The sequence below is a fragment of the Adiantum capillus-veneris genome, chromosome 26 (assembly GCF_014529385.1).
Source record: "Adiantum capillus-veneris isolate H3 chromosome 26, ASM1452938v2, whole genome shotgun sequence".
Classification (NCBI taxonomy): domain Eukaryota; kingdom Viridiplantae; phylum Streptophyta; class Polypodiopsida; order Polypodiales; family Pteridaceae; genus Adiantum; species Adiantum capillus-veneris.
The window spans coordinates 29,226,089-29,247,792 of NC_140956.1; the positions used below are offsets into that span (position 1 = coordinate 29,226,089).

Below are 21,704 nucleotides of genomic sequence, written 5' to 3' on the forward strand. Positions count from 1 at the left end.
TTCCGAGGAGGTGGATCAAGGGTGTTGCACGAGACACCGTGAAACATCGTCGAGATGCAGCTCGTCGGGATTTCAAGACCGGCTCGCCGAAGCCTTCGGGCATCTCACACGAAACCTGACAGCAGATCATGGAGGATGAGCAGACAACAAAAACGCAGTTCAGTCAGCAGCTTCAGGCCGCGAAGGGACGACAGATGACCAGGGGCACATCTCATCTTGGCAGCGGAGGCTTCGACACCTTTCGCTATGAGTTTGTGAGTTTCCAATCCAATCCTAGCTATGGCGTCTTTTTTAAAACGCGATGAATCATGTATTCTTAATTACTTTGATTTTTGTATAAACGCAGAATCTTGCAATGCATCGAGCCCCGACACGCCAGGAGGAAATAGATGGACACCAGAGAGGCATTTATGAAGTATTGAATGATCTTGCTGTCCGCAAGAGAGCCTGTAGACTAGGAGGCCTTAGAGTTTCACTGATCGATTGAGGTGAGACGTTAATATGTGTTAGTTGATTTAATTAATTAAGTATATGTGAAGTAATATCAATACTAATTTTGTGACTTGTCCTTTTATGTGCAGGTTGTGATGCGGAGTCATCAGTGGATTTCTATATATGTTTTGTGAGACACAAACACATGGTATAGACATGGTTATGGTTATTGTTTAGACATGGTTATGGTTATTGTTTTGTTTATGGTTATGGTTATTGTTTTTTTTATGGTTATGGTTATCATTACGGTTTTGATCAATATGGCTATGGTTATGGTTTTAATTTGGTTATGGTTTTGCACAAAGTTCGTTTCATTTCTTTCATTTGCCTTAAATCTCATGTGAGATCCTACATGGATATCATGTAGGAGGCGTATACATATGGTTTTTTGTTTTTTAAGTTTATGTTAAAACGAAGGAAACTCTACCGAAATTTTTGCGGGAGCACGGTTGGTGCTGCTCGCTTTCTTGGGTTGAGGATAGGCAATCTGGCTATGGATGTGTCCATCTTTTCACTGGGCACAGGCCAGGCTGCCTGTCCTCTGCCCAAGAATTTTTTTTTCTGATATGGTCGTCGAAATACGCGTCAAAAACAATGCCTTTCGACACAGATATCGACGCATATCTCGACGGTTTCACATGCACGAGTATTTCAACGCACTTTTCGACGTATAGCATCGAAATCTGCGTCAAAAGGCACCTTTTTTTGTTGTAGTGAGTTACAAATATTGAATTCTAATTTTTGTGATATTTTATTCCGAGGAAAAAATAAAAGATAAGCCCTTCCTCTCCATGGGTAAAGACACTACTTCTATGTGCTTGTCTTTTGCAAGAATAGGGTGCCCTTCAAATCCTAACACTCGATCGCGCGCGAGGGTTGGGGGGGGGGGGGGAGGAGGCCTATTCCAAATTAATACAAGAGAGAAGAGATGAAGCCTCATCTGGTTAGATTTGCTATATTACATAAATAAAAAGTTATTTGAATGGAAACTCCTTTAGCTTTCAATTTTTGCATTGGATATGCAGAGTGCAAGGGACCTACTAAGTAACAAGGCTGTCACTAACTTGCCAACGACGGCATTGCCACACACACACACACACAGAGAAGAAGAAGAATAAGATAATCTTAACGTCGTAGGAAACTATGAGACCTTAAAGATCTATCCGACGAAGAGAGTTGGACTCAAGACTTGTTATTCAAGTGGGAAATGGCATAACCAATCTACCACACTTGGGTGATAGAAAGGTTATACCCGTTTTATTAGCACGGGCGCACACACACACACTTGGATGATAGAAAGGTTATACCATTTTCCTTGTTTTCTTAGAGCCCCCCCCCCCCCCCCCCCCCCCCCCCCCCCCAAAAAAGAAGAAGAGGATTTTAACATTGTAAGAAATTATCCCAAGAGACCTTAAAGATCTATGCAAAGAGAGAGAGAGAGAGAGAGAGAGAGAGAGAGAGTTGTAGCAGCATAACTTGCACTCCTTGCTCTCACTTCTGTTAGAGTTATTTCTGTCGGATTTTTTAAGCGAGGGCTATTTTTATTACAAGCATGGCTCCAAAGAAACACTGAAAAACAGCATCTTAAAATAGCTGCCTAAAAATTGTTTCATAGGCACCACACCTATTTCACTCCAGTGCCAACAAACACAAATTAAACATGCAGGTGTCCGCTCAAAAAAGGGGTCGTAAGAGCTTGTTTCACACAGGCTGGGAGGCCGCTCCCGGTGGCATTGGGGAAGAGCATGGGGTGGTTTAGTCACGTTGAAGGAGCTCAAATGCATGGTGGGCGAGGCCACAGAGATGTGGGCGATTTGGAAGAGAATTTTCGAGCACATCCACTCATGTTGTCTGAACTCCTTCCTAGCCAGAGCCATCCATAGGAGGGGCTCTCTCTCCCGCCTCTTCCCGAAGAGGAGAAAGGATGGTGTGATTTTCATGCACCCCCCCTTGAGGGCATGTCTGTGTGACTGGCAGAGACAATCTTAGTGGCAATGTCCAGTGGAGTATGGAGATGGGGCATAGCTCCCCACCATAGCCTACAGTTTGAAGTCTTCTGGTTTGTCTACTGCTCTCTTTTCCAATTGTGTGCCAAGGGGATCTTGTTTCTTGCGGTGGATCACCACTTTCCGGGGGATGGGTATCCGCGGCTTAGCCTGTGTGAGGGGCTCGGTTGCGGTGGCAATCTATCTTGTCATGCTCAAATGAATATGGGCGATGCATTGTGTTATCGACTTCCCTATACAAATCTTGACTGTATGGACTCGCCTTAGATTGAATCTCATGATGGTCAATCTATGCAGTGATTTGCTGTAAGTAGGGCTACGTTTGCAATTTTTTTTTGGCCTGCCCAAAGGGCAAAGGCTATAGCAATGCAATGTCTTTTTGCTGACTAAAATAGAAAAAATAATTGAGTTTTATTTTTAAGCATTTTTTGCTAAGCCAAAAATGTTGATTGGTTGAATTAAGATAGTGGGTACTCATTTAAATGAAGAGTGTGTAACTCTAATGATCACATGTCTTGAGTTTTGAAATATTAAAGATTTTGGGATGCTTCTAATGACAAGAACGTGGGTTTAGTTTTGAGTTTTTTTGGCCTGCCCAAAAGAGACAGGTTTCCTTTTTGCTGTTGAAAAATACAGAAAAATTAAAGTGATTTTTTTTTTGCCACCTTCATGTATGATGATAAGATTTGTTTAATTTTTCAATGCACAATCTTTTGATAGATGAATAAGGTAGTGGGTACTCATTGGGATAGATACTATACACAGATACATCTAGAGAGAGAATCAGTGTTCTCAAAAAGTGTCTCAACTTAACCTTGAGCCGGTTGCACAATTATTTAAATGCATAATTTTTACTATATTGGGGTTGTTCAAAGAGCTAAAGCCATAGTGATGACTTCTCTTTCTGGCTAACTAAAAATAGGATAATTTTTTTTGGAGTGAAATTTTTTGTAATTGTTAGTGGGCGATTATTGCCGCCTGGAGTAGGTGTAAGGCCAAGTAGTGTAGTTTTTCTAAAGAAATTTTACAATTGGTTGAACTGTAGGATGGTCATTATTGAAAAGAGTGTTGTTAAAGCGATAATGGCTGGTCCACACACACTCTCTCTCCCTCAGGACTATATAACACATATCATTTAAAGAGGGGGGGTAAGGGGATCAATGGCAAGGAACTGGAATGGGGCTTATCGAGGGGATCTGGACCGTGCATACCTGTAAAAACTAAACCTGGACAGCAGGGGGGGCTGGGCAGGCTGGCCAAATTCAAAACATGGGCCATGGGACGCGTGGCGACTGCTGATTGGTTGCATGGTGAGCCCGCGAGTGGGGGGATACGGGGGTTTGGCGGGGGGAGGGTCCTTACACGATTTTGCGCTACTGGTGGATAATCCCATCATCGCTATCTGGTCATTGCTCTAGCTCAGCATCGTTTGAGGGCCAAGCGGAGGAGCAGCAAGTGGGGTGAGGGCATCTCCTTTTCTCGCTGGCTGTAAAGGTTGGGATGCATGCCACTACAAGAGGCTCTTCATATTAGCGACGCTCACACAGCGACGCTCAAAAAAAAAAATTCCCGGCGTCGCTATGAGCGTCGCTATAAGCGTCGCTATGAGCGTCGCAAATTTACAAAGAAATTTGCGACGCTCATAGCGACGCTTATAGCGACGCTCATAGCGACGCCAGCTGGGGTAAAAAAAAAACCGAGCGCGCCCAAAAACTCAGATCTCAGATCTGAGTTTTTTGGCGCCCTCAAGCAAAGAGCAGGTAACGCTCTCCCTCACTCTCTCTCTCTCTCTCTCTCTCTTTTTCTTTTACACACACACACACACACACACACACGAGGAGAGGAAGGAGAGCCAGGTATGCTCCTTCCCTCTCCTCATTCTCATGTTCCCTTCCCCTCTTTCTCTCTCCCTCTCTCTCTCTCTCACACACACACACATACACACACACACATAGTGTTTTTGAGAGAGAGAGAGAGAGAGAGAGAGCGAGAGAGAGTGCAAAAACGCACACACATACATAAACAAAGAATGCACACACACATTGAGAGAGAAAAAGAGAGAGAGAGCATGCATAAACAAAAAACGCACGCATTGAGAGAGGAAAAGAGAGAGAGAACATGCATAAACAAAAAACGCACACATTGAGAGAGGAAAAGAGAAAGAAAACATGCATACGATCCAAAAAAACGCACACACATTGAGAGAGAAAGAAAGAGAAACTAAGGGAGCGTCGTAGGAAACTAATTAAAATTAAAAGACCTAAAGATCTAGCCGACGAGGAGTTGAACTGAAGACCTATTATTCAAGAGAGAAATGGCATAATCAATCTATCATACTTGGCATGGGTGATAGAAAGGTTATACCATTTATCTCTTTTTATTGGCACACACATCCACACACGCGCACACACACAGGAAGAAGAGAGTTATAACGTCGTAGGAAACTATCTTAAAAGACGTTAAAGATTAGGTTATATGTAGACTTACATTAAATTAGATTTAGGTTTATTTTTAACTAGATTTACGTTTATTTAAGCTAGATTTAGATTTACGTTATATTAGATTAGATGCGGGTCTCCATAGACTGCGATGCCTGCATGAAGCGGGTGAAGACAGCCCTCAATGGAATATAGGGTATTGCTGCCTTCACTCATGGTGGGCTCCGTCGATCCAAAAGTACTGGTGAAATGTCTTCAGAAGATAGGGAAGAAGGTGGATCTTCAGGGCGGCAAGAGTCACTACATCCCCGACACAATGACCATCTAGACAACCTCTAGTCATTAGACTTACGTTAAATTAGATTTAGCTTTATTTTTAGTTAGATTTACGTTTATTTAGATTTACGCTTATTTACGTTAGATCGAGTCCACGCAAGAATTACTTACGGTTTAGGGTTTATAAGATGAAGTGAAGTGCTACAGCTAGAGAAGAGGCAAAGGGATTTTGTCCACTACATGCAGTATCATGTAGACGTGGGTGTCTAGATTTCTTGTACCCACAAATATAGGTATTGACCAATAAAGACGAGATTATAACCCGGTGGTTCTGATCTCCATGCACCTCTAGACCGAGGTGTGCGGGGATTGGACATGACTAGAGAATGTGAGGTAAAGAGAGAGAGAGAGAGAGAGAGAGAGAGAGAGAGAGAGAGAGAGAGAGAGAGAGATAAGACGAAGAATGCCAATAGAATATTAAATTTGTTGTCCAGGTTATAAGTTTTTTATCCTCATTATGAGTAGCGACGAGGATGTGGGACCGTCCAACCGAAACACCTATCTCTCAACGAGGGTCTTATGTCCTTGTAATCAATGCAAGCATGCTGTGCGATGGACAAGACGTGTTTCTTTGCAGCACGTTCGCGAATTTGGCGAGTTCGATCCATCTGTTATAGATCGAGTTGTTGCCAATTATAACTCGTCGGACTCTGACGCTGGCCAACAAGCAGCAATCTTGCAACCCAATAGACGTATTCGCAGGAGCTTTGGTCAAGCAGCATATGTGAGGAGTTTCTTTCTTCTTTGTCACCGCAGCAGAGACAGTGGTACGTGGAGCGTCATCGCTCTGGCGCATCATCGCGCGTTCCTACACCATCCGCATCTCCCTCTCTTTCGGAGCATTCGGCGCGCTCCGAAGCTTCGGCGTCGACGAGACGAGCGTCACACTCGTCTAGACACCGGCGCTCTAGTGGTGGCGGTGGCGGTTGTTGTGGGGATTCCGCCACCGATGCCTCCACACCGCCTCGTGTTCGACGAGGCTCTTTACCCTCCCCTTCTTTGCCCGCCCCCACACCAGCCACAGCATCGCCGTCTACGCCAGGTTTTGCACGGCTGACTGTTCCTAGAAGCTACACACCTCTACCTACTCCGCCAGGAGCCACCCCACTCGACACTCCTCGCTTCGGCGCCCAGACGCCGATGGAGACACCTGACGTCCGTACCCCCATCGACACGCCGCTAGAGACCCCTGCCGGGACACCCAGGTTCACGCGTCACCGGCCAGAGGGCTTGCCTTACTCCGTCGACATCAGCGGCGGCATCATCATGGATGATGACGGCAAGAAGGTGATCTCGCGCATGCGTGGTCTTTGCTCTCAGCTGTTTAGACACTATATACTAAACAAATGGAGTGAAGTACCAAGTGATTTAAAAAACAGAGTCATCAGCATACTTCATGATGAGTTTCCCGTTCCAACACGGGATCAGCGCTTCAATGAAGACCTGATGAAGATTCGAATGCGCGAATACTGCAAACACAAGCGTTCCGAAGTGCAAAAAGCAATCAAGAATGGGTGGAATAGGCCAGATTGGCTTGCCAAAGAAGATTGGAAGAATGCGAAGAAAGCAGCGCGCGAGAATCCCGACAAGTGGAAGCAACAAAAGGATGCAGCCAGAGCGCGAGTAGAGGCAGGGAGCTCGCACCACTTGGGGAGCGGTGGATGGGCATCATTTGAGGCCGATTTTGTAAGTCTTTTCACATTGCTCTTTATGCATGTTCGATAGTTTAGGGTTTATGAGTTTTTTAGTTCTAACATAATGAAATCTTTGTATGTTTTGACAGTGGTCGATGACAGGACGTGATCCCACACCGTACGAGCGCGAGTACGCAGGCAGGAAGGGCTTAAACGCCCTGATGGACATTCTCAGTTCTCGCGGCGGCATGGTTAGTATTAGGGTTTACTCTTTTTTATTTTTTGTATTGTTTTATAAATGTCGTTATATGTTTATATTTACTGAAAACTATCTTATTGTCTTTTTTTGCAGAATCCGACAGATACGCCGCTTGGACGCGATGAGACGTCTGATTAGACGACGTCAGTTTAGCCGTGGCTAGATAGCATTAGTTTAGGGTTTCTCATAGCTTATGTATCATGAGACGGATTTTATACGTCTTTTTGAACCATGTATATTATTACATTTGTCACCGCAATTCCTTTTGCCAATCAATTCTTTATGCCTATGATGTTGTACAATTGTCATTATTACATTTGCCAATCAATTTAGTTTGTCTATGATGTGTACAATTGTCAATTTTGCAAACAATGCGTCTTGTGGGTGACTATTTTGGGTCTATTATTTACCTTTGCACTTTTTTTAAAAAGTGAATCAAGTACAATATGGTTGATGGGTGGCAGGGCATTCAATGCCCTGCCACCAAAAAAATATTCTCTCAGGCGTCGCTATAAGCGTCGCTATTTATGGCTCTGTAGCGTCGCTATATGCGTCGCTATACTCTTCTGTGAGAGCGTCGCTATCTGCGTCGCTATAGGCGTCGCTATGAGCGTCGCTATATAGCGACGCCTATAGCGACGGCTATAGCGACGCCTATAGCGACGCAGATAGCGACGCTCTCGTAGCGACGGTTATAGCGACGCCGGGGGTTATAAAAACCCAGTGTATTTCCGTCGCTAAGAGCGTCACAAGAGCACACAACCTCTTGTAGTGTGCGTTCTGTGTGGGCAGAGCATTGAAGGTGAGCACAACTTTTTTTCTCGCTGAAGGGTTGGATGCGTGGGTTCCATGCATGCTTTCTGCAAGCATCTCAGGGCTTGTTGACCATGGGGTTATGCATGAGCTTGGCCATGTGAAGAAAGGGAGTGCGTTGTGTGGCTGACTGTGTGTCTGTGTATGTGTGTGAGAGAGAGAGAAATAGAGGGAATTATTGTCATGCTTTTCATGAGCTAATTTGGCTTGAGGTTGTGGCTAGGGGATGGCTCGTTCACCTGCTAGAAAGGGGAAGAGAACATGGCAAAGGGGTGGTTGCTCTCGCTTCACAAGAGGAAAGGCAGATGTCTCACAAAAGGCAAAGAATGGGGAGGAGGTCCAGACTACGGAGAATTCCGAGAAGGTGAACATAGCTAAAGAGCAAGAAGATGGACCCTTCTGTCATGAGGAGAGATTCACTACTCCTCGCACATCTCCTCATGTAGAAGGGGCTACTTCTCAACCAAGGAGAAGTCCACGGAAGCACACCTTGCATGAGATGGGCACACCCTCGAGCCTAAACATCCGTCCGCGAAAGAAGTTGGTGGGCTCAAGGGAATGTGGAGTTGAGACAGAGGATGTAGCAAAGGGAGAAGCATAGGAGGTATTTGAGGATCTTCCAAAGCAAGAAGAGGCAGCCAGCATCCAAGAACCAAAAGTCTATTTAGAGATTGAGCTCCGTGATGGACGGCTAGCACGCCAATGCCGCGCAAGTGCTAATTGCCCAAAGCGATCGGCCTTCATCTTCAAAAGACTACGGATGATGTCTCCCCTAAAAACTTTCCATGGAATCACTGTAGAGATTGAAAAGCGCCCTGGAGGTCGCCCCCTCCACAAAGAAGCTGAGAGAAGAGCAAACCTCATGCCTAATCCAGAAGTGAAAGCTTGGCATAAAGCAGCTTTAAAGAGATTTGGCGACAAGGATAGGAAGTTTAGGCAAAATTGTAAAAGGTATCAGCGCATCACGCGCATACGGGCTCACCAAGTATGGAAGGACCTCGGAAATCTGTACAAGCACATGTCAGAGGCCGCTTTTACTAAGGAATTTGTGGCTGGGAAGATGCAAGGATACATGGTAGTCAAGGCTCTCCGGCTGGCAAAAATTCAAAAGCGCATTGATGAAGGTTACAACACACATGTAAGTTTCCCATTTGTCTAATTTGATTTTCTTTTGTCATCAATTTTCATAGTATGTTTGCACACCATGTTTGATTAGTTCATTCATTTCTACTAATTCTCTAACTACCATGCTATGGACATTCACAGAAGAGGATGCATGATATTCCTCCTTGGCTTGAGGCAGCCTTGGAGGACACTGACAATGAGGACCCTTTCCAGTATGCTCCCGAAGGAGAGGATGACAATGAGAATTATGAAGACAAGAGAGAAGAGGGCCCAGGACTTGCAGAGACATTAAGCAATCTTAAGCTCGATGAGGATGTATGTGTCTAGGATTTGTAACTTTTTCTTTTTTTTGCATAAGTAATTTTGTTTAGGTGTTGAGAGCGGTGAAAAAAAATCCAGCATGCTGATGTGTTCTAATAAATGTGCATTCATTTCTAGCCTACATTGCTTGCAACTCCAACAAAGAAAAAGCTCCCGATTCAAAGAGGGAAGACACAAGAGAAAGCTATTGAAATAGGCTCTCCTGATGATGCATCTTTGTCGGCTCTCCTATTTTATGTTGGTAATAACCAGCTGATAGTTGAAAAAATAGGCCATGAAATCAGCCCTGCCACTCCGACACGTAGTAATCGGGCCTTGTACAGGTGGATTTTGTCAACCATCCCTATGTTCACAGTTTTCTAATTGTTTGATACTCACTATCTTCATGATTGTGGCATGTTGGATGTAGATTCTCTTCACATGTGCCTATGTCGCTCAATTCTCTTCGCTTTGGCCTACGAGTGGACATTGATGATCAGGCTCTACGCTTCATCTTATCAAATAAAGCATCCACGCGCACGATGAATCTATTTTCAATGTAATCACCGCCATGTTTTTGTTATTGAGTGGTATGCATTATGGTGAGCAAACATGTGCTTAACATACTCACTTTTACAGGTGGATGGAGTACACACTAGGCTCAGATGTCCTCATGCAAGTGATGCTTGTGGACTCTATGTGGTATTCTGTTGTGGATGCGACTTTGGGCAAGCAAGATTCCATGCGGGTCTTACATAACTTCTTCGGGGAGAGGGACTTTGGTGAATGCGTGCTTACATTTTTTCCAATCATTTACAGGTGGTTTGTAAGGAGAGGACAAAGGGCTCTAGGTATGCTACATTGTGGCTTCTCATTGACATGCTGATGTTTTCTCTCTTTCCAACAGGGAGCATTGGACATGTTGTGTTATGTATCTTGCCACACATGCAAAGATTGCTGGGCTACGTAGGAGAAAGAACCACATTCTCTACTATGACCCACTTGGGTGGACGACCATGATGGGTATTGTACCTGTTTTGCACAGGTACATGGGTTGACTTTGTTCATCATAGCTTGGGGAGGTCGGTATATGAAACAAGTTGATATGGCTATCAATGGTTTTTTATCTTGCTTGTTATGAATATGCAATGCTATGGAGGCGATGGCCCAAGGAGTAAAAGCTCATGATGTCCAACATGCATTGCTTGAACCTGCCACCAAATTTGAGTTAAAAGTGTTGAAAGTATGTCTCCTTGTGCTCTCTCATGCTTGGAAAATTTAGGGCATGTTAGTCATGTTAATGGTTTGATGCTGTAGGGCCCAATTCAACCAAATGCGATTGACTGTGGGTTTTATGTCATGGCTGCCATTCGCTACATAATTCAGTCTTGCTTGCAGGAGAAGAGCAAAAGCTGGGTATGCTTAGAGTGTGTGTCGAGTGCTATCTTTCTACCATATGCATCTGGATATTAATCTCCTTTCTAATTTCCTTCAATCCTCTTGTGTTTGTCGATGTTGTGCAGGTGAAGAAGACATGGTTCATACACGATGACGTGTTGGCATGAGGCAAAGCCTCCATAGTTGGTGCTTACATATAGTGGGGGGGAATGAGATTATGGCTGGTCACCATATGTGTTGCATTTTGCGCTAGAGGGAGCCAGGTCCATGGCCGTTTTGTAAAACAACCCATGACACTTTATGTATGATCGGGTTTAGGGCGATGTTTTGTGTCAGTCTATGCACAATGGTTTTGTATCAGCCTACATGTAATGTCCAGGGTTTGTGTCAATAAAGTATGTATGGCGAGTTTTATGCTGCAATATTCGTTCAAAGAAAGCAAATCATTGGCTACTAACTATGTTTATGTGGGCTTGTTTATGGCGGCTAGCCACATCCGAGATCCATATTTTGTCTATGTGCAGGTTCAGGACTATGTTTGATGTATGTGGGAAGTGGCCATGTTTATGTATACAAGCAGGTTTGTTACAGTTGGGTTTATTTATGTTTGCAGGTTTTTGGCTACGTCCGAGTTTAGTTCCATGTGGGGCTAGTGGCCATGTTTGTTTATGTTTGCAGGTTTATTTCCACGTCTGGGTTTAGGTGTGGCCAGTGTTTATGGTGTAAGCGGGTTGTATTAGAGTTTTATGATTGAGCTCGATCGAACCCCGATTCCTCATCCATTTCTGGACATGCATCTAGTCCAGCTAAATTATTATTTATGGTGATGTTTGATTTTTATTTCCTGTTGAGTAAAATTTATGGCAAGGTCTGATTCTGTCTAAGACGACTCCCCGATTATGTATGTCTATGGCGACTCTTTTGTTTATGGCGAGGTTTTGTAATGTGTTCCCATTTTGTGGTGCATTGTCCTTTGTGACGAGCTTTTGGTGCAATGTTTCACGTTTATATCTGGATCTATAATAGGTGCTCCGTTTTGGGTTGGTTTATGGCTATGTCTGAGAGCCATGTATGTTTTAGGTGCTCAGTTCTGGGCTCAGTTTCTTTCTGTATGCAGGTTTATGGCGAGGTCCGGGTTTAGTGATCTGATGTGATCAACGGCCATGTTTATTTCTGTATGCAGGGTTATGGCTTCGTCCGGATTTAGTGATCAGATGTATGGTTGTTGGGCCAGTTTTATTTCTGTATGCAGGTTTATGGCTTCGTCCGGGTTTAGTGATCGGATGTATGGTCAACGGCCATGTTTATTTCTGTATGCAAGTTTATGGCTTCGTCCGGGTTTAGTTATTATATGTACTCTTTGATAAGCCAATGTTTATGTGTATATTAGTGGTCCAACAACCTTTTGTTATACTGATGCATTCTGACCACAATTTATCCTTTTTATCTGGTACTCATGTATATATGAATTATGGAGAGTTCCTACAATCAAGGTTTAGTCTTTTGTTTAATAAGGTTGCAGTCCATTTCGAGTCTCCTATAACTGTCATATAACACAAATGGCTCGATCAATTTGATGTTATGGTTTGTGCTGACTCTAGGTTTATGGCATTATGGCGAGTTTCGATGGTGTATGGTTGTTGGGCCATGTTTATTTCTGTATGCAGGTTTATGGCTTCGTCCGGGTTTAGTGATCGGATGTGGTTGTTGGGCCATGTTTATTTCTGTATGCAGGTTTATGGTTTTGTCTGGGTTTAGTGATCGGATGTATGTTCAACGGCCATGTTTATTTCTGTATGCAGGTTTAGGCTTCGTCCGGGTTTAGTTATTATATGTACTCTCTGATAAGCCAATGTTTATGTGTATATTAGTGATCATGTAATACAAATGGCTCGATCAATTTGATGTTATGGTGACTCTAGGTTTATGGCATTATGGCAAGGTTCGATTGGTGTTTGTGTCGAGCGACTCTAGGTTTATGGCATTATGGCGAGGTCCGATTGGTGTTTGTGCCGTTGCAGTCCATTTCGAGTCTCCTATAACTGATCATGTAACCCTAAACCGGCTCAATCAATTTGATGTTATGGTTTGTGCTGACTCTACATTTATGGCATTATGGCGAGATTTGTTTTTGTGTGTGTCATGTCCCAGAGTATGGCGAGGTTCGAATGGTGTTTGTGCCGACCCTACATTTATGGCATTATGGCGAGGTTTGTTTTTAGTGTCATGCTGGGTGTGTGTGAGTTTTTTGCCAATCAATTTATAATCATGTCCGAGATTATGGCAAGGTCCGTTTGGTGGTGTTTGTGCCGACCCTACGTTTAGGGCATTATGGCGAGGTTTGTTTTTAGTGTCATGCTGAATGTGTGTGTGTTTATGGTGAAGTCATGCTAGGTGTGTGAGCTTTTGGCAATCAGTTTATGGTCATGTCCGAGATTATGGCAAGGTCCCATTGTGTATGGATGGAAACTATAAGGACCTTCTTCTAAGGCTGATCTGGAAGATGCAAGACCTAGCAAGAGTGAGAGCAAAAATTAGAATCCCAGAATTGGTAAAAGCATATGTACATGGCTGATGTGCACGCATCCTAAACCTAGCAAAATCGCCATCAAGATAAGTTGAAGCATGACCCTTTTGGGCTCAACCTATAGCCCTATATAGAGATGCAAGACCTGGGAAAAGCTAGAGAAAACTCGGCCCATGAGCTTGTTGTCAACCACCTGGCAAAAGGCTTGTGTTGATGCATTATGGTTTCATTTTGCTGGTGATATCAAAGAGACAACACTTCATTGTTGCGACCACTTACGAGTGATAAAGAACAAACAACCAGATTAAGACAACCAAAATGAACTTAAGGATATCTACAAACTAGTCTAGCTTCTTGGGGACCACATCATATCAATCTAATTGTTCCAAAAACAAATATATTGCAATTGTCCAAGTCATGTTCACAAAACATACATAGCTTGCAAAGTTCCAATGAGGCATGACATATGAGGATGACCCTAAACCGCACGCAAGTCATATAAAAGTAATTCGTGTCCGTGAGGCATAGATCTTCTCATATATCCGTCCATCATCAAGCTTCACAGTGAGATGTCGTTCACAATCAATATGCGATACCTCGTGGTCACATGCTATGATAGAACAATTGGCTGGGTTCTCACCATCCCATAACTGTACAAGGTGGTTCATGATTTGGGAAGTTGAATTTGCAGACATGTGCTTCTGAGATAGAGGGAGCAAAGCATGGTATGTATGGCAACATACTATATTTGAGCCATCAACAAGAAGGGCTTTGCTACAACAATGCCGGCAATTAACACGTCGCCATTTCTCAAAACGCACTCGATTTCGCCCTCGCTGGTGCTTACATTTCAAGGAACCTGTGTTTCTGGTTTTTTTTGCTGGTTCTGGACAACCTTCAACTGCCTCACCTATGCCATCAATGATACACGATAGCTTGCCATGCCCAAGCCGTGTTTGTGTGACATTTGCCTGGATTTGTTTGATGCTACCCTTTCTTGGCAAGCTAATCTCCTCCGGCTCATGGAGATTCTCCAAGTTCTCCATAGAGATCTTTAATTTCTTCAGAGCAACCTCCTTTTGCTACAATGTCCACTGTGGTAATACATCAGCCAATTGTCGCAAGAACTCCCTAGATTTGTCGATACAATTGACTATCTCCATGTCAACCTGTTGCAAGTATGGTCCAATGCCATTCATATCAGTATCCAGTGCTTTGTCATCACATCCACTCCCTGTTTCAAAGACTTGGGCACATTGTTGCATTCCATCGCTGGTTGCAAGGTCAGCCATTGCATGCACGCTATCCACAATAGGTAAAATTGCATGAAGCATTGGAAAATAGCTTTGAAGTATTAACCGAAGCCCATATAGATGCTTGCATTGGGAGGACCAGTCTGGGCAATCACAGTACGAGGATTGCATGCTCACATGGTACCAAGAGTCTGATGTCATGCTTTGAATCTTGGAGAGTATTGTAGATTCGTTCACCACCTGAAGAGTTTCAGGATTAGTCTTGTATCATTGACATAGCTTCTCCCCAGCAGCTAGTGCCTTTGTTGCACTCTTGCTTGAACCATACACAGCAAATCGTCCAAAATCCGTTGTCAATGAACATGCCATGAACTTTACTAAGAGGTAGATCGAAGAGAAAGTCCAAGGAGTGGGACAATAGCTCACCTAGCTCTTGCTTTTGCTTGAAGAACTCCAAGAGAGTTCCTCCCATCCAGCTTCCACTCCTCCCATTGCCAACAAGTGCATGTAGTAGATCCAAGGCTGGCCTATTTATCCTCACATCCAAGAGAGTATACTTGACATATTTCCATAGTCTTTCCACCAAATTCGTTGTGTCCACATTGCCATGGGGAAAAAGACGTCCAAACTTCGGCCAGCGTTCACGCCATACGCATGACTTCGAGCACCATCCATTGGAGACATAACGCTAAATATTTTCATGATTGGAGTAGTCCAGCAAGAGGCGCTGAAAGCGAGCTTCAAAGTCGTCCTCGGAGCTGGAGTGCATCAAGTTACACATCAAAGAATAAACATGGTCTTGCATGTGTCTTGGCACTTGCGGCAAAAGGTTCTCCACCCAAGCCTTTTTGACATGAAACCAACAAACCAGGACATGACATGCTACTTGGACTCGTTTTCCTTCATTGTGTTCAGCCCAACAAGCAGGATCATCTTTGACGGCACTCAAGATGGCATTCAATTCTTGGGGACATTTGTCTATCACAATTGCATTCGGTCGTATGCTGCCCATTCTCGAGAATATCATCCGGATGGTCAATTCAAGGGCAACGCTCTCCTGACATGTCCCAGGGTCACTTGTGCACATCATCAACCACAAAGGAATCCCTATACCATTTTGATTTGGCAAAACAGCTGCATACAATGGCAACCCATAAACGTTTGTCTTGAATGTGCTGAGAATCGAATACACATCTGAAGCATCCAATCATCTTGAATGATGACGACAAACGGCTTGTTGATGTCTTGCAAAGCATTTGGGTTGTATGGTTGCACATATGCGACCTTTCAAAAGCAATAAGAAACTAAATAAGGAGATAAGAAAAAGGAAAACATAAAAATGAAGATAGGGCACTCCAAAGTACCTTCCCTGCGGCTTGTAACTTTAGAGCCTCCATGTACATTGCAGACCAATCATTCCCAGATGCACGACCTAGAGAAAACAAAATGGTTAAATAATTAAAGGGGTGACAGGAAAAGAAAATTATCTTGCTACTTTCATGCCGTAGGCTATATGCCAACTGTTGGACCTCCTTTGAGATCATGAAGAATCGAAAAGTTGTGCGATCTAACAAGGATGCTCGTTGCTTGTGGAAGTTTTCTTTTGAAACTGACATTTTGGCAACATGGCGACATGTTCCAACATCAAAATAATCATCCATGCAACATTGAAGCACACTTGGATGAACAGGTAGATGATATAAGTCAGCCCGAGAGCCAGGAACATGGCCCTCAGGCGTAGCACGAAGCAAAATCGTGACCTCATGAACTCCCTCACTGAATTGAACCCGTGCCTTGAAAGGACAACCGCACTTCTTCGTTTTCCTCTCGCTACGCTTGTGTTCTCCATGATGCCTTCTTGAACCACCACGATGACAGACATAGTAGTCCTCTACCTTTCCTTCGCCTACCTTGGCTGATCTTATCTTAACAAGCCTAACTTTATGGTTTATCATAATACTCTCCAGCACATCACACACATGAAATCTATCTGTAATAATTTTTTCACTTGGAGTTTTCTCATCGGCATTGCCCTTCCCTCCAACCTTCTGAAACATAAGCGATTCAGATTGGAGGATAGGATCCTTCTTACATACCTGACAATTTCTGACCGCATCTCTAATGAATGAAGTAGGTATGCCATACCTTTTGATATCTGTGCACCATGCAGTTTTCATCTGATTCATAGTTTCCAACATGCTCAAATGAGCCCCTTGCTGGTCGACATGATATTGTTCTGTAATGGTTGTCCACTCGTCCTTTGGTGCAATGGCTCTGGGAGGGAGACCCTTCAAGAAGATCCTAACTGATCCATGCCGAGGGGATCCTCGGATCACAAGATTGTCCTTCATCTTGTTCCACCGTTTTACATCATGCATGCCGACATTGTGTAGCATACCCAATGTTGGCTTACAAATCCCTTGAAGATCTAATAGCATAAGGTCATAGCTCTCCCGAGAAAAGCTAAAGAAATGGTGAGAAGCATGCAACTCTGGGTCAAAAGATTGGGTCATGGGTTTCCTCCTATGGATTGAATCTGCAAGGAAGGTTGAAGGGAATTCGGTAAACTCCTTTACTTGGTCACCACCACTAGAATGGGATCCTGATTCCATGGAGCACTACTTGAGCTTGTTGATGATGAGTTGCCTTCCTCCAACTCCTCATTCAAATCAAATATACGATATTGCTTTTGTTTCTCCCCATCCTTGAAAGCATCCAATCGTGCCTCCATCCAGCCCGGCATCCCTCGATCTCCCTCTGCCTTCCAGGTTACGTTTAAGTCAATGGACTGCATAACTTGTTTTGCCTCCCAAGGTACATTGAGGTCCAGCATTTGTCTGCTCTCCATACTTGTTGTGGCTTCTTCCCTCTACCCTCCTGCCTCTCAGAGATAATGCGTGGCCTCTCTGCCCAAACCCCACCAGCGTGGCCTCCCCGCCTGTCGACCCCCCTGAAAAGCGTCCCAAATTCAAATTTCCACCCTGATGACATGGCACTTCCCTCAACCTTATCCCGCTTGAATTTGGCCAGCCTGCCCAGCCCCCTCCCCGCTGTCCAGGTTTAGTTTTTACAGATATGCACGGTCCAGATCCCCTCGATAAGCCCCATTCGAGTTCCCTGCCATTGATCCCCTTACCCCCCTCTTTAAATGCTATGTGTTATATAGTCCTGAGGCTCTCTCTCCCACAGAAATGTACTCTACTACTCAACCCTTCTCTCTCTAGGCTCTAGATTTTATAGCACGGGAGTTCTCATGGAGCCATCGTGTTGCTTGAGATCTTTGCTCCTGGTGCCTCTATTCTTGCCCAGATGGTAAGAACCTCACACTTTATTTCTTCCCTCACTAGAAGCTGGGATGAGGAAATGGATATGATTTACTTGTTTGTCTGTAGACCACGCTGGGCTGGAGGGCTCTATGATGGCGATGAGCATTATCGACAGCCTCAAACATGGCCACCACAGTCGCGGTTGTGAACCATAAGGAACTCGCAAAACCATTTGTTGAAGTGCGGGAGAAGGCTGTCATCCACTTTGGGGAAGAATGCAAGCTGAAATAAATGGAGCTCTTTGAATCTTTCGGGTTGCTCGGGGGCCTCCTCGACCTCTTGCAGGACATTCTCGAGGGTGGTTTTGTGGAGGAGATGTTTTGTGTGGATGATATCGAAGCAACAACAGTACCATTTCAAGAAGGCGGACCGGCATTGCAGCTACGCGGAGACGATCTCCTACTATTTGAAGCCCAAGAAGATCACCAAGATATCTGGTGTCAAGGCTAGGGATCTAAGAGATTTCTGTTGACGACGCAGCTGAGCCCAAGATCCACTTCAAGAGTGTAGGTGGCCTCTCCTGCTGCTTCAACCCAGAGCTCTTTGGTCGGGTGCTTGAATGTTTTCTCTATTTGAGCTTGATGTATTTGAGCTTGATGGAGCTTTAGTTGGCTTGGTGGTATGCCTTAATTGAATCAACGTAATAGGCCATGTTCTAGGCTTTGGTAAGAGTCATAGCTCTTTGAAAGCTCAAATTTTGTGTTCTTAAGAGCTTAAATAGAAGACAAGCATTTGTGCTTTTAAAACGGCTTTGCCTCTTCATATTTTTGTTTGTCCATGTACTTCCCTTATGTTAAGGAGACTGTTGGGCAAATTTACTACCCCTTTAGTATCTTGAAATGTGAGGAATTGATTGCAACTGAGGTATTTTGCAGGCAATCCTAATCCTTAAAAAGAAATTGATTCGAGATTGGAATGAATGCCATTTTTGGCTGATTATCAAACATTGTGACGTAACTGTGGAGAGCACTTGTACTACTATTAGATGGAGTTGGGTATGCACCTGTGTGTGTGTGTGTGTGTGTGTGTGTGTACACAATGTGTGAGATGCAGGCACTGTGACCGGCTACTGAGTTGGGTGCCCATTACATCGATGTCAAATTTGAGATAGGAGGTAGCTATTCACCTTTGATGCAAAACCCTCACCAAAACAACACACCCCCACCCATGCGCCTTGGTGCTTCCCATTTTCCTCTGCCTCTTTCTCCCTCAGTTACATTGTCGGCTTCTTCCTCTTGCTTGTTCTTGCATGATGCATCTGAGATTAAATATCAGAGATTAGAGGCAACATTGTACATATGTGTGTGCATGCGTGCACGCATCATGCGTGTTCATGCAGAGGCACCCGCCCACTATTACGCTATGTGAAGAAGCTATACTTTGAGGCACCACACATGTGAGCAAGGAACGGGATGAAGTCGTTCACTATGAATCCCAAAAGATTTGTCTCCAAGTTCAAAATGTATTGCAAATGCCGATGAATTTTTTCTTTCTTGTTAAAGAATTTATGAGATTTTTGTTGAGGACAGATTAGAGGTAGGTTTTCAGGGCAGATTTGTTAAAGCCTGCTATAGGGATTTTTTAGATACAGGTTTGATTTGGTCTTTGAAAAACCCTTCTGTGTTTATTGGAAGTAGTTTCCTGATGACTTTTTGAGCATTCTCTTATGGCAATTTGATGTATAGGATACATGTTCTTTTTTGGGCTCACACGGACATAGTTTGCAGCTTCTACCTTCTCTTGCTTGCAAGAATTTTGTCTTTAGATGGTACTGAGCGAAATGATATATAGGTGTCATTGGTGTAGAGGGGATGAATTCTGGTTAGTCTCTTTAATATGGAAAGAAGGCAACCCTTTCCATTGACAATGTTCTGTTGATATCATTCAGAATGTAAACCCTTTCCATTGACAATGTATTGTTGATATCATTCAGAATGTAAGTTGTCTTCTTGCTTTCTTCACCATGTCTTATTACTGAATTGTAGTGTTAAGGTTTAGATCATATAGTAATTCTATCTTGCTTGATTAATTTAACCAAAAGTAAACAGGCACAATATTTTTTAAATAAAATGTGAAATAAAAAAATATGTGAATTCCTTATGATATTTGAAGTTTGACAATTTCTTAAAAACCTATTGATTCTTTCATTTATTCTTGCTTGATTACATGCATCCGAGTAGGTAAGGTCGAATTAAGTGGAATCTAGGCCTTGTGATTTTATCACTTGTTACTATTAGAAGTTATTTTGCAGGCCTTGTGATTTTATCACTTGTTTGGTTTTTAATCTATCATCATTCACTGTCTGTTTGTGAGCATTGTCTTAAAAAAATGAGGTAGAGGTATAAATGATCAAATGTCTACACTTTCAAGAAAATAAATCTCCTTTGGCAACATCCCAAATGCATAAGCAAAGGGTGAGTCTAGGAAAACAAAAACCTCATCGAAGTGGCAAGTCAAAAGATTTTGGTGTCTCTGTAAGTGGCGGTCGAGCTGCTCGCATACAATACACATGTGCCAGTTCATATTTCTATTGTCCTTTGTCCTTCCATTCTCTTCAGAGTTTCTTTGCACTATGTATGTATTGAGTTTTTTAAGCTAGTTGGAGATTAATTTAATTAGGAGGTGGTGGTATTTATTAAATAATAGCAGTTCCTCATCATACTAGAACTTGAAGGAGTAATGTAGTACATGATTGATTAAGCCTTAATGATAGTAAAAACCATGGAAAATTCACTAATAAGGGTAATCGTGTTAGAATAATGGAAAATTCACTAATAAGCGTAATTATATGCCGTGAATGCAGGTTTATAGTACAATTTTATAGATAATGAGTGACCCAAGCTCACATGAATGTGTGCTAGAAGATTTTGTAGGAATCTTAATTGCTTGGTGCACTCACAGTTTGTTCAACACACTAGCTAAATTAGAGGAAAATAGTTAAAACTTTTGTAATGGCCTATCAAGAGGCTCATCACACGTGGACAGCTTGTCTTATTCAAGGCACATATTGCCCTTCCAAGTGTAAATACAAGAGAAGTTTTTCTTAGAAGCTAAAGTGCAGCATGGAGCAAAGAAATGCACTTAATGATGACAATTTTTCTCACATGGAAAAGTAAGATTGACATACTTGCTTGTGCAACAAGGGCTATGGCACCTGATAGAGTCAAATACAAAAGCCTCTAGACCGCCCGAACTAATAGTTGTAGCTAATCATACTTGCTTATGCAACAAGGGCTATGGCACCTGATAGAGTCAAATACAAAAGCCTCTAGACCGCCCGAACTATAGTTGTAGCTAATCATACTTGCTTATGCAACAAGGGCTATGGCACCTGATAGAGTCAAATACAAAAGCCTCTAGACCGCCTGAACTATAGCTGTAGCTAATCATACTTGCTTATGCAACAAGGGCTATGGCACCTGATAGAGTCAAATACAAAAGCCTCTAGATCGCCCGAACTATAGCTGTAGCTAATCATACTTTGAGCAAGAATTAAACTTTTTAGGTTGGAGGGTTCACCTCCAAAATGTAATTGTGTTCAACCTTCAGGATTCTTTATTTGGTAAAAATTTTAAAATTTTACAGAACTACATTCGCTCTTCCTTCCATTTTCAAAAGTTTGTGAAGACAAAGGGGTCTCATGGCATGTAAGTATAGGGGTTTTCTAAATACCCTTTTGAACATACATTTATATACATGATTTCTTAAAGGTGAATCAACCAAGATTTTAAGTGGAATGACACAAACAATAAGAAGAGGGCCTTGCAATCAGAAGTGCCTAAAAGACAATGAACAAC

General features: G+C 43.1%; 2 pseudogenes; one reads left to right on the forward strand and one right to left on the reverse strand.

The window, feature by feature from the left end:
• Positions 1–8,204: 8,204 nt before the first annotated feature.
• On the forward strand, positions 8,205–12,626 carry LOC147423182 (uncharacterized; annotated as a pseudogene).
• A 1,196-nt stretch (positions 12,627–13,822) lies between these two features.
• On the reverse strand, positions 13,823–16,197 carry LOC147423183 (uncharacterized; annotated as a pseudogene).
• Between the last annotated feature and the right edge of the window lie 5,507 nt (positions 16,198–21,704).